Here is a 10,478-nt window from a genome sequence, read left to right as displayed (position 1 = left end):
TTTGTTAGTCAATGGGGTGTCCCTTTATCAATGTTTTTTCATAATTATTTCGATCATGTTTTCAAACTGATTTTCAAGAACTCAAATCCAGCACAATTATAAGAATAATTTATTCAGCATCATTTAATTAATGGTACATTGTTAGAGAAGAACTTTGAAGAGTAATTATCTTCAGCAAAATGCCCCTGGAGATTTATTTCAGCCCCATGTTTTACATCTAATTCATGGCACAGACCACCAGGATGTTTATGAAGACATGCAGCTTCACTAGAGCTATTATGCCTGCTCCTTGATATATCAGCAGAATAGTCCATCACTGTATCTTGACTACGTCAATGAGTAGTGATTCAGATTCCTGGTTCAAGAACCTTCTCTTGAACCAGACCCAAGTAATGGATCATATAGGATCAGTCCCCTGATTGATGCCTGCGGAACACTGCAAGTAATCCCAATTAAACTCAGTAATTCCTGTTCCACTAAAGTGATGTAGCTTTAACCATCTCCTAGTCTACCTTACACACTTTCTGATGAGTCACATCTTCTCCCAATTCCTGCCACTTAAAATTCAACAAAGGATATCACCTGAAATACTCTGCTGAAATCTAGACAAATAAAGTAAATTGTATTACCTTTGCCTTAAATGCCAGCTAAATAATGATATTTTCTCATTCAAATAGTTTCTTCAAAATCGTTATTGTGCTTGAAAATAAGCATGTAGCTGCCCTGGTGATTTCCTGGTTTTAGGAAAATACATAGTGTGTTTGCTAATTGCCCTTATAATTATCTGTAGTTGTATTTGCTATTACCTATATAATAGATTGTATTGATACATTCCATTGAAAGTTTACTAGAAAGCAAATGGTTTGGGACTTAACAGCAATTCAGTAATCTTTTCAGTACTGTAGCATTGAGATTTTAAGGAAATACTGATTTCCCTACAGAATGCAGTTTAAACCTTGCTTCTGACACAGATACAGTACTTTCTGCTATTTTACTATCATATTGATTTATCCCCCATTTATTAATACTAAGAAGATTGCTTACTGAAAACTCAACTGATTTTTGTTTAGAAGTTAGGCATCAGCAACATATACCAGCATGCTCTTTTCTGTATTAGCCAGGACTTCACTTCACTTCTTCCTTCTTTCACCTCTTTTCATTAAGCTCTTTGGTTTGGTTTTAGGGTTTTTTTTCTAAATCTACATCACTGAAGTTTATGGCCATATGCCCTTCTTCCTTTAATTTTTGTGCACGGGAATCTGCAGCACTACAGAACCTTAATACCCTGTCAGAGCAGGACAATCCTATTTTTCTGATAGTATCAGCTATGAAGAGCTCAATAATTAAAGGCTAATTGATAGAGATGTAGTTCAGCTTATTAGAGATAAAATAGATATTAAACATCCATGAAAGTCTGGGTCAGAAGGAGACATGTATGATGTTGACAGTGAAGCCTAAATATGTGTAAATTCAGGAACCCTGAGCATGAAAAACAAAACCAAAATACATTTGCCTTTTTAATTCAGTCAAAGTTTACTGAAAAGAATAACTCCATAATTTTATCATCATCATAGAGCTGGTTTTCCTGAAAATCTTGGAAGTAATTTCATGAATGAATAAAACCTATTCATCCTTCACAGTGATGCAAAATAACCCAAACAAATACTGTTTACAATTCTGCTAGGTGTCTGATACTGTGCAAAACAAGAATATTGCCGATATCTTTTCATGTGAAGGTTGGATAGACCACATACACTCCCTAAAAATATATTCACAGTGAAGGACAAAGAACAACTTTTACTCCCTCTAGTACAGTGTATAATCCTTAGCAGACTCGTGGAGACACAAAAACTGAAATTATGGTAAGTACAGGACTTTATTAATTTACTTTTTACTGCTTGGATGCATTAGCACTAAAACTGCTGTGGTTGGGATTGTAAAACTTCAAATTTATTTCTAATAGTTTTCAAGTCCTTGAATCTGGTTTTCTTCTTTTGAGGGCATGAGGAAACTTTTTTAATTTTTTAGGTCCTTCATAATCTGAACTGGTTTCTATTTGGCATTCAATATTTAGGAAAACAACTTATTTTAAGGCTAAACTGACAAATTAGTTTGTGTATCTAGAGGAGTTCTGCAGTCAAGTTTCAATGTGACACTAACTAAGAAATGGGAAGGGGTCATACCTTCTAACTAGATAAAAAAAAAAAATTCTACTATCTTATTCTGCTTCAGCAGGACTTTGTAACTAAAAAGATAAGGGAATTTATTTGTATATCTTCAGTACAGTTGGACGGGGAGTGTGGTGTGCTACTGTGTGTTTAGCAAACTGATAGAATTTATTTCCTTAGAAAGTCAGTTTCTTTAAACTCTCTATGTATCTTTTGTTAAGTATTTTATTAATAAATGAAATTGATAACTTCAAGATTAGTGATTTTACAGAAAAATGTTGCAAAGTAAGAAATCTGCATAACTTTTCAGGCCATCTTCGCTGTTGGAAATAATTTAGAACTCCTGAAGTAGTTTGCGTATACCATTTATCATGGTACCTATGCCAAATCAATCATCCTCCCTGGATGCAGTACTATTAAAGAGGTTGACTGGAAGCTGTCAATCCTGTTTCAAAAGAAAAATGGTGCCTTGTGATACTTAGAGGTGAAAAAGGTTGCCCATTGCAAGTGCTACTTGAAAAATGGTAATGTGAAATAAATTGAATAAAGAATGTGGTTCTCATTTAATAATGCTTTACAAAGTTCCGAGTGTTGTCTCTGAATTTGTCTCTGCTTTACACTATGATTGAATTCTTCCTGAGTCCTAAGGAAAGTGTTTACATAAGGGATAATTTTTTTAAATTTTAAAATATAAACCAGGTATTTTACTTTATTTCTGTTGTAATACCACTGTGTAGAATCAAGTACTAAAGGTCAAAATACTAAATTTGTTTAAATCAATAATTCTAGTCATTTGACTTGCCCCAGATTTTCGTATGGATAAACAGAATCTGAATAAGGACTAATAAAAAAGCATATTGCTGTGCTGCTGTCTGCTGATTTCTAGCTGCCACAGGGATTCTTTAACTTGTACTAGAGAAGACCAAATATGTATGGAATATTCTTATTTTCAAGATTCTACATTAAAAATTGCATAGTTACTCTTCTGGCATGATTCAAGCATCTAGCTACTTTCACAAACAGATTTGTTTAGGAACAATATACATGTGAATATGTTGATCACTGAACTTCTGCTGTTGCCAAATGCAGTTTGAAAATATGCAAAAATTTACAGTTTTTCTATTTTGATTAAATATTTTCAAATTTCCAGGCTGTTTTCCCTGATTCCAAATAAGAATGACAATTCAAAGTAATGCAAACCATGAATTTATTCTTTTAATCTATTTTCTTGACAATACTATATAGAACTATGGGAAAGGAAGTGCTTTTATCTTTGTATCACAGGCAACCCAAAAGCTTCACCAAGCAAGGAAATGAAATTTTTTGGCCCTAGTTTTGATGTTGCACAGGTGGAAATTCATATTACAGCAAAATGAGAAGAGAGAAAAAAAAATTAGGAGGCAGCAAAACAAGCAGCAAAATAAAGTGGAGTGAGGAGCACTCTAGGGAAGTTTAATTTGTGGCAGTTTTACACCAGAAAACAAACTTGTGAAAAAAAAAAATGCATTCTTACAAAAAAAAAAAAATAGTCAGTGAACCTTTTGAACATGAGATTGGGTATAATCTGTTTTTAGTTCATACAGGAAGAGATGTAGAGAAGAAAGTTAGGCCTGCAGAAACCTGAAATTCAAATGAGGACCAAAACCTAGAATTAATTATTTTATTTCTGACCATCACCACAAAGGAAAGTTTAGATTAAAACACTTGGATATAATATAAGATGGGAAAATAGTAGAACTGCAATAATAGCTTCAGACAGGTGAGACTGAAGCTTATTACCACAACAGAAAAAAGTTGCATTTTCCTTTGATTTCAAGCCAGGACAGGCTGCATTGATTCCTGACCTAGAGAAATACCCCTAAACATATCTGTGTTTTTGCAGTGATACTGGTAATTCTCAGATACACTCTAACAAGGAAAAAATTTTCAAGATATGTGAATTCAGTAATAAATCTTCTGATGGAAATAAGGCCAGCCAAGGAACTTGACTGATCTATTTGGATTTACTCTTTGTCTAAATAAAAAAAAAAAATTAATCCTACAGATTCTGTACAGAAATACATTATATTATATACAATTATATGTTGCTTATAAAATGCTGAATGTCTAACCGCATTCAGAAGGAACCATCTCTTGAGGAATTCTGTGAAGGGAATTCTACCTGCTTGCAAAAATCACTGAGATTACTGGACTTCTGACAGCCACAGAAGACCAGCAGATCTTACATAACTGGGAACTCAGCAGACTTTTGAAATGGATTTGTGCAAAATACAGCTCTTAGAGCTACGAACAACAAATTACTCAGGATATTACTGTTTTTGTTAAACATGCATGGGTTTCCTGTACATCAAGCTGGACTGGAGCATAAGAAGTAGAGAAACACTGAGAGAGATTTTTTTTTCCCCTGATATTTATGCTATTTTCCAAAAATCCGTAAACTATCATCTGCCCCAATTAAACAAAAAAACCCCTTTTTTCGTCTCTGTTTAAGTCAGTAGGAAAAGCACAGTAAGGGTAAAGCCAGCAAGCCGGTGGGCGGCCGGCAGCACCCGAGGCCAGCGCCGCTCTGTGCGCGCATGATGCCCTCTCTTGGCACAGAGGGACACGCTGCACCCAGAGCCCCGCCAACACCAGCACCTGTTACTCTCTGCTGCCCTGCAGCACCCTCATCACATTGCTGTGGAAAACCATTAGCAAGACAGGCCTCCTGCTACATCCACCAGACCATTCACACTAAAACCAGGCAATATTTCAGCCTATTTAAGAGATGCGGAATGAATTGTGACCTTTGCAACTTGGACAAAAAACACATTTACAGACATGCTTAGAATGCAGAACAACAATACCTTCCCTATGATCTTTATTTGTTAAAGTTTTTCATATTTGTGGCAAATGGGGGGAGGGGGGGAAGGGAAGGAGGAGGGAAAGCTAATATAGAAAAATGTGTTAGGTATGTAAATTAGGCAAAGATAAACCATAAACAAATGTAAATACGAAGCTGATACAGAACATATCATGTGACTTTTTTAACATCTCCAGGGAGCATAATGCAGATAACACAGGATATTTAAAGGTGCAGTTTTACTCTTTTTGTTGCAGGAGCAGTTTTAGTGTTTATCAGCAAATCATTTATACTGGAATCAGCATTCTAGGATTAAGAACCTGCTGGGATTTCTGGGTTCACTTCAACAGAAAGTAATCTTTTTAGATATTTTTTTCTTACTAACTATTCATACTGGTTTCTTTCATAGTTAAGTAAAAAATAAAAAAGAATAAAAGTAGTTCTTCAGCAGAGTTCAGGAGTCTACAGGAAAAAGATTAAATTAAGAAAAAAGAGCACCTGCCTTCAGTCACAACCCTCTATGTAAAAGGTGAAGTACACAGAAAATTAAGAATTGAAAAATTACACAGCAATTTACAAAAACAAAGCTACACCTATGCACCAGCACTGAAATTGTGAATAATGGTCTCTCTAACTTGCAATATCCTCACCGGAAGATGTTGAAAAGTAATAAAAATTATTTATTACACATTTAAAAATTGAACATGTAAGAAATTTGCTAAATTCAATCCATAATTATAAAGAAAATTATTTAATAATTTTAGGGAGTTTACATTTTCATAAAATGAAATAGGGATCAGAGGATCTTGTGCATCTTGTATTTGAAGCTATGGCTGGGCGTTCTGTTCACTTCTGCTGACACATCTCTAACAGCTTTTCTTCCCATTAGATACTTGTTTAGCTAAGTTTTAGAGATAGCCATAACCTGTACAAACCCCTGAGGGCATCTGCATTTTGACTCTGAAGGTGAGTCATAGAGAGACCTGTTTTCTTATGTCTTTGGAGAAGAAAAACTTTCACAAATCATGTCTCCAGGCTCTCACTTATCTTCTAAAAAGGCTCTCAAATCATTAATTTATGTCCAACCATTGATCTTCTCCATCTCTTAGTAATTTTTAAACTATTTTCAAAATCCTTTTGTTAATTCATTTTATATCTTCAGGTGTTTATTCCCCAGTGGTCCTGTTTCCATGATTTCTGTGGTCTTGTCTTATTATCTTACAGATCTCAGTCTTCAATTCATTATTCCATATCTAAATTTCTATAAGAGAAGTTTTTCCGGCTCAAATTTATGCAATAGCTCAAACGGAATGGACAGTACAGTCTTCCCCATGCTGACCAGTGGTGCATTTCTGCTTCCTGCTGCTCTTCTCCCCATGACAGTCAGCAGCTGTCCTATGCTCCACTTTAAAAATATTCTGTTGCTTTGATGATCTACCCAATGACCCAATCTTCGATGAATGCTCAGCAGATTCACCTTAAATTTAAATCTAGTCCATGCTAAGCAAAAGGTTGGCAGTGTGATCTTGCATAACAAAAAATGGATTCATTTTTCTCTATACAATTTAGCATCTGGAGCAAAAAAGCTGCTATATACTGCCTCATCGGTCATGGCCTGTAACTTCTCTGAAGCAGCAGCAAAACTGAGAGACACTGCTGAATTTCCCCTTTTCATTCACATAAATTGTGTAAACAGCACATTCAGGTGCCTGTAACAGTGCAAATAACAGACTTGGTAAGTAACTAAATTAGCATGATTGAAGTTAAGAAAGCAGCCATAGCTTTTCTTGATGCCTCAGGTTTTAGCTTTTAGCTTTTATATTTTTCAGATTCTGTACTGCTTTAGTGTATACTGAGCTTCATATTAGGGGATAATGAGCACTCTTCACAGAGTAGTAGACAAAACAATTCCTTCTCCAGCTGGGGACCAAGGACAAATGATCCAAATTTCAGGCCCAAGAGCATAAACAACTGTGGATTGAAGAGAGAAAAACAAGAAGGATGGGACTTCATAACCTAAAGCCTAATTGGACAGTTAACTCCAAAATGAAAATGGACCAAAACATAAAAGAGACAGACCTCGCGACCAGTTGTGTATTTTGTGACCATTTTGGGTTCATCTTGGGTGTAGCCTTGGCTGGGCTCTTGGGCTGCCAAGCACAGAGGTGTATCCACTGAGACCTTCTAATAAATCCCTGCTTTATTCTTTAGTTCTATCTAGTTGTCTGTTCTAAGTCAGCCTTCACAAGGCATCACTCTGCCTCTTAGGCAAGGCAGCAGGCAGGCACTGAGCAAACAAAACAGCAGCACTTCAATTCTCTGTGCTCACTATAGGTGATCAAGGAGCTAGGACACATGACAGACAAGAAGCTAAGTAGGCAAAGCAGAGGCTTCATTGCTGTTTTCAAATGTCTAATGGAAGTGTGTCATACTAATCTCAGAGATGTACATGGACAGAGAGGCAAAAAAGGCATTGGAAACAACACCAAAAAAAAAAAAAATCTCAATTAGTTTCCTTTTTTTGTTGGTTTGGTTTTGTTGTTGTTGGGGTTCTGAGGGTTTGTTTGTTTGGGGTTTTTTTTTTTCCCTTTTATTTTTATTTTTATTTAACAATGATGGAAATCAAATGCTGGTACAATTTAGCGGGTCAGCAGATTTTCCACCCTTGCTCCTTCCCTACCTAAATGATGCTGGAAGGCTAGGATTTGTCACAGGAGAGGCTCTTCCATTAGAGGTCCCTGTTGTGCCAGCACTTGGGAAAGGCACCACATTAAATAAAAACAGGCAGGTAATGTTTGTACCGAGAGAGTGCTGCATGAAAGGGCTCCCTTCTGTGGGTGGCTGAAAGGTGAGACCCATCTGACCACAGGGCAGGTATATGGTGGAAGAGTGGACACACAGCTCACTTACTCTTATTTCACAGATAGCACATTCAATATGCTGGATAAAGAGGGGAAAGCAGAAGAGAGGAAAGTCTTGGAAAAAGACCGGAGAGTAGGACAGGAAAGAAGAAATGTTCTTTTTGAAAGGAACTCTTAGTATACCAGCAAGACTTCAGAATATAGGATTTGTGTACACTCCCTGTCTAAGCTGACTTTACCAAAAGAACTCTTAACATTGAGTTAAAATGATCCTGGTTTTCTGCTGTGATTGCCAGAGGCACAGGTGAATACATTCTCACTTCAACTAACTTCTCCAATCTTTTGTCTATGGATTTATATCACAGGCTAACCAGTTACTTTAAAGGCAGAAGGCTTTGTGACCAACCAGCCGCCACCTGCTAAAGATAAGGGATCTGGGATAGCCAAAGTTTTTTAAAAGCCTGATGGACAAGGACATAGAAAGGATGTCAGGCATTATACAAATACTAAGCAGAAGGACTTAGGAAATTTTCCCAGAAACTTTCTTCTTAAAGATGTTTGGATAAACTGTGTTTTCATTTTTAAACTTCATTGTATTTGATTAAAACTATTTCTGAAGTTACATTTTGTTTTGAAATGTTTATGATGTGAGAGCATTCCTTTGTTGTTTTTATTTAGGCCACATCATTGTCTTCTTTTTTTTAAGCTTTCCACCTTCTTGCTTTAGAATATAAAAATAATTGCAATATAGCATACATGGTAAAAATTTCATTCCAGGAGAGAAGACTCTACAAGTTTTAGATGTAGTTCTAATAAATAAGATTGATTCTCACAGAAGCACTGGGAAAGAAGAGTGGCGAAAGGATCCTGGCAACTGAGAATTTAACTTGGGTTTTAACTTTCAGATGTGCTCAAATTTAGCATCATTTCTAACAGGTAACTTCTTGAGACCACATAAAGTACAGAAAGATGTAAATTTGCATTCACTGAGACTCACTTCTTTCTAAACTTTACTAGGGTTTGTTTAATTGAGATTGACCATGAAAATCTAGATTTTGTCTGTTTGGGGTTTTTTAAGCAAATATGTTTTAAAGGCAAAAGCAGTATGATTCCTCTAATATGAACTGGGGAATAGCTAACAAATGAAGGTCTGATCTCCCACTTTTTTAAATGAAAAGACTGAAGAGCTGTTGTTAAGAAATCATCAGATAATTTTAGAGTCTAAATTGCTCTCATCTGAAACCTTTTACTCAAGAGGTTTAAGGAGGATACCTTAAAATGTAAATGCCCTTTATTATCCACTTCCCAAAGAAAGCCTAAGATACCTGAGCTAGGTGATACCTGAAGAGGCACATATGTCAGCTCCAAGTCTTCTCTGCCCCATTAAGGTGGTGCAGAAGGCCAAACAGCTCAGAACAGCACCTTGCTTGCAGCTTGGATGCTTTTTAGGAAATATGAGTTTCTGTTTTATTCTTCTGCACTAATATCAAGTGAGACTTGAAGAGCTGACACGTTTAATATATGAGAGGGCAGGAAAGGAGGTTGTTACATTTATGTATGAAATCGTTGGATGTCCCTGTCTCCCTCCCACAGGGTTTACACAGCTCCTGGTGAAGTATTTGCACGGGTTCTCTGCACACCTTTTTTCTGCACACCTGCCAGGCGGAGGCAGACAGGGACAAGTTGAAGAGAAAGGGAAGTCAGGAGTGTTTTGCTAAAGTTGTCCCCCGTTGTTTTCCCACTTCCTCCTGGCATCAGCAGCTGGGGGGAATGCTGAAGGGGAACCCAGACCAGCTGATAACCCCCTGCTTAGCCATTCACATGGGAGTATACAGGGTGGAAGCAACTTCTTCCTTGAGAAAGTCTCCCTTCCCCTCTGACGTTCCAGCGCGTACTTCCCGCGGCTCAGGCTCGCTCCCTTCTGCCCCGGCGCAGCGGCCGCGCTCAGGCCCGCAGCGGCTCCATCAGCCCCGGCTCCTTCGGGACAGCCTGAGCCCGGCAGGCAGGCACAGAGTCGGGAAAGGGGACGGCGCGGTCAGCCAGGGCGCAGGCACACCTATTCCTGAGGGGAACGGAAGAGGAGGGGCTGAGGGAGCAAAACTTCAGGGCAAACCCTCCGCAGCTGCCCGAGGTCCTGTCCCCACACAGGGTGTTGGTGCGCGGCTCCCAAGTAGCCCTGCCGTGCTCCTCCGTCCTCCCTCTCACGCCAATCTCTTCTGATTTCTTCTCACGCACAGCTTCTAGCAACTCCCCAGCCAGCGAGCCTACTTACCCGCCAGTGTCAGAGTGGCTAGCTTGCCTTACCGAGATGGCCACCACGTCCCCCCCACATCCCCCTTGCCTCAGACTAGGAGTTGGTTGCTGTCTCTAGGATAGAAAAGTATAAATAGTGGAAACAGATTTCTGCACTCCCTGTTCAGGCAAGTATAAATATATTAATAATAGGAAATGGTTATAAGATTATATATATTGAATAACAAGAATTTAAAAGAGCCACAGCACTGAGTTGAGGATCTTTCAGGGAATCCTGCACGTCAGTAGTCCCAAAACAGCATCTGGAAAGCCATATTGGTACCGTAAACATGACACTGCATGTAGACACAAGGA

Source organism: Taeniopygia guttata, chromosome Z, assembly GCF_048771995.1.
Source record: "Taeniopygia guttata chromosome Z, bTaeGut7.mat, whole genome shotgun sequence".
Classification (NCBI taxonomy): Eukaryota; Metazoa; Chordata; class Aves; order Passeriformes; family Estrildidae; genus Taeniopygia; species Taeniopygia guttata.
This window is presented reverse-complemented; position numbering follows the sequence as displayed.